This window comes from Octodon degus, unplaced genomic scaffold, assembly GCF_000260255.1.
Source record: "Octodon degus isolate 3935 unplaced genomic scaffold, OctDeg1.0 scaffold00014, whole genome shotgun sequence".
Taxonomy (NCBI): domain Eukaryota; kingdom Metazoa; phylum Chordata; class Mammalia; order Rodentia; family Octodontidae; genus Octodon; species Octodon degus.
In genome coordinates this window covers 24,580,144-24,583,285 of record NW_004524590.1, presented here as the reverse complement: position 1 = coordinate 24,583,285, position 3,142 = coordinate 24,580,144, and the positions used below count along the sequence as shown (strand labels likewise).

The 3,142-nt window shown below is 39.1% G+C and overlaps 1 protein-coding gene across 3 annotated transcripts in view; it reads right to left on the bottom strand.

Moving 5' to 3' along the window:
• Hnmt (histamine N-methyltransferase) overlaps positions 1-3,142 on the bottom strand; it is a 58,949-nt gene that overhangs the window by 34,180 nt on the left and 21,627 nt on the right. The gene's annotated exons all lie outside the window — the stretch shown is intronic.

Sequence of the window (3,142 nt, the reverse complement as noted above, 5' to 3'; positions counted from 1 at the left end):
TTATTTTTATTTATTTATTTATTTTATGTATTTAGTACAGGGTCTACAGGATCTCACTATGTAGATCAGACTTGTAGCATTTCTCCTGTTTTCAGCCTCTCAAGTGCTGGGATTATAGGTGCGTGCCACCACGCCTAGTCTCAGTTGCCATCTCAGTGCACCCTGGGGAAAAGGCCAGCATGGGAAGGTGGGGATCAAACCCCGGCCACTGAGCTCTGCCTAAGCAGGCACTTTAATCCACTGAGTTATCTGGCTGGCCCTGGAATATATAACCTACAAATAACAGCATTAGTATCTATCAGTTGTATTTTTACATAGAAGACTACACCAAAGAGTTTGCCATCTATTTCTTTTCTTTTGAACTGCATTAATAGCTAATGACTGCCTCATTTCTAAACTGAGATGTCAAACATCTTACATGAAAAAATCTTATGTTTTTTTCATAAACTATGGAAATTCTCTCCATGCAAGGATCAGCGACTAAAAGGAGAAAGGTAACAGGTAGGGTGAATATGTACACTCTTTGCTCAAGTTCCTGAAAAGGAAATCAAATAGGATCTGAAGAATATAATCCTGAAGTAATCTAAAAAGAACAACTTTATTTAGGAAGGCTTTCAGTTAGTTTGTTTTGGGCATGCTTTCCAATTGTGTTGGGAGAAGTGGTAGCGCCACTGGGACTACAGAGAATGCTTGTGCCAGCACACGCAGAAGCTCACCTGCAGTTGTTTACATAAGCCAGAGAGCACAGCTATGGATAGTGTACCCAGAGATACGCTGCTAAGCCAAGACTGAAGTGGGTGTCTGGGAGTCACACTATGGGGGCTGAGCACAAAGTGTGAGACAAGGACAAGTCTCATTTGCCAGAGGTTAGAGTTTAGTGACTCATGTAGAGTGGCAATCAAGCCACAGGATAATATAAAAGTCTCCACTCTACATTGCAGAACATGAGGAGAGAGCATTTCCCTAAGGCAAGTCTAGGCAGCTCCTTATAGTATGGTGCTAAGAGTTAGACGATGGCAGGTTATGGGACAACCATCTCCCATTTGGTCAAACTAACTGAAGTGGAGTGTCCTTTCCTCTCAAAGCACTGCTTCTTTGTGACAAGGACACAAGAGCTAGGATTTTAAGTTCTACTTTTGATTACATGTAGTTTATTACAGTAACACAAGCTAAATATCCATAATTTGAGTTTCTCTTGAGTTCTACTTATGTTTCTGGTCAGTTTCTTATGAAGAATGGCCTCAGAGGAAAACCGTAATCTCCCCAAGGCCCAGCTGGCTATTAATATGATGTTCAGGCCTCATCAGAAAATTCCTAGCCTTGCCCCTCTTACCTCAATAAGCTCTTGTATAAGCTTCCAGGTGGACCCCGATGGAAGGAATCACAGTGTGGGCCAAATGTGCTTTTCTCAAGGTAGCTCATAAGCAACTGGATAAATTTGCATTAGAAATTCAATTAACTTTATATTAAAAGGTCAATTAACTGGGCCATGATAGAGCTTGTTTTTAATTACTTTTCCTTGTAAGGTATCTCTTCTTGTTTAAGCACAAGTGATACTATCAAATCATAGTCTCCTTGCCTGCTGTTTGCTCAAACTTACATGTGAAGCACACTGGAAATGTCTGTCTTGGTTAAATGAATTAATAAGACTTTTTTTTTAAGAGAAAAGAAAAACTAATGTAGCAAGAGCTTCAAAACAGGTTAGTAGGAGAGTTACAGTAACTAAAGCACTGTGTACTGTTGTCTTCATAGTAGTTATTCAAAGTACGAGATATAGGTGTGAGATCTTGTACGACTCTCTTTAAGCAACGTATCACTACTAAAATCCAATGAGCCTTTCGTATCTGTAAACAATAATAGAAAGCTTAACTTATTCTCTCTAGTATTAGTCATGTCTATCTCTTTTATTATTTGTCCTTGTTAACTTTTAGTCTTTTGTTGTATGATGATAAGATGATTTTAGGGATTTGTTCTTATTACAATATACAGTATCACAGGTATTTTACAATGTCTTCATAAATTAGATATTCCATCTCAGTAGAGAGAGCTTTTTGTTTCTTTGTGTTAATATGGATCAAATTTCAACTCACTGCTGAACCACTACCAGGCTAACACTTGAACTTAGATGTACAGGATGGCCACTTGGCACCGGGTAACAAGTGGCAATGCAGTGGCCACTGCTGCCAAGTGGAACCACTTGCAGATCAGCACTGAGACAAAAGGAAATGATGTATAAATAAAGGTGCAAGGATACAAATAGTATGTTAACATAATTTATATATTGACATGTAAACACAGACTTCCACATGACTAGTAACTTAAAATTACTATTCAGGATTGACATGAGGCAATCTGGAAATAAAACTTTGTTTATTTTTGCAGAAGGGAACAGCCTTTAACAATTAGGAGCACTAACAATGTGCTGAGCACGTTAGGAATGTTGCCTCAACTATTATTTCTAGAATCTCAGGAGATAGAATGCATTGTTCTCATTTTACCGAAGGGAAGACTTTAGCTAGTCACACAGACCACTGAGGCAGATGCGAACAACAACACCTTCACTCTGCCCTTCTAAAGTTCGTACTTTCCCCTAGAATGAGACCAGTAATTGCATGAGTAGTAACAACATGCAATGTTTATAAAGAGGGATTAGGGAATAATTGCTTACAAGGCAGTTCTGAACTCAGAGAAACAGAATAGTTTAGGCCAGTAGAATTCAACAACTGTGTCCAAAATAATATAAAATAACTGTGTCATGAAACATTTTCTCCCCATGGTGAGAACCTGTCAGTGAGGGAAGCATCAACCTGTGTTCTGGCAGAGGCTTATAGTCCGTCCCCCCCCCCCCCCCCGTGGATCAATAGCATTTTTCAAACCAGTAACCAGTCCATAGACTATTCTGTAACTGGCACAAGTTTAAGGAAACTTCTTATGAAAATTTTCCTGTCTTTGATTATCATTTTGGATAAAGCAAACAGCAAATTTATCTTATATGTTTTCTTACCCTACAGAAAACAGTGGAGGAGAATATCCTAAACCTTGTAAATCTGTGTGAGCTAAGATCGAAAGGATATTAGTAGCCAGCCTGACTGCCTCCTCTCTCTCTCTCTCTCTCTCTCTCTCTCTCTCTCTCTCTCTCTCT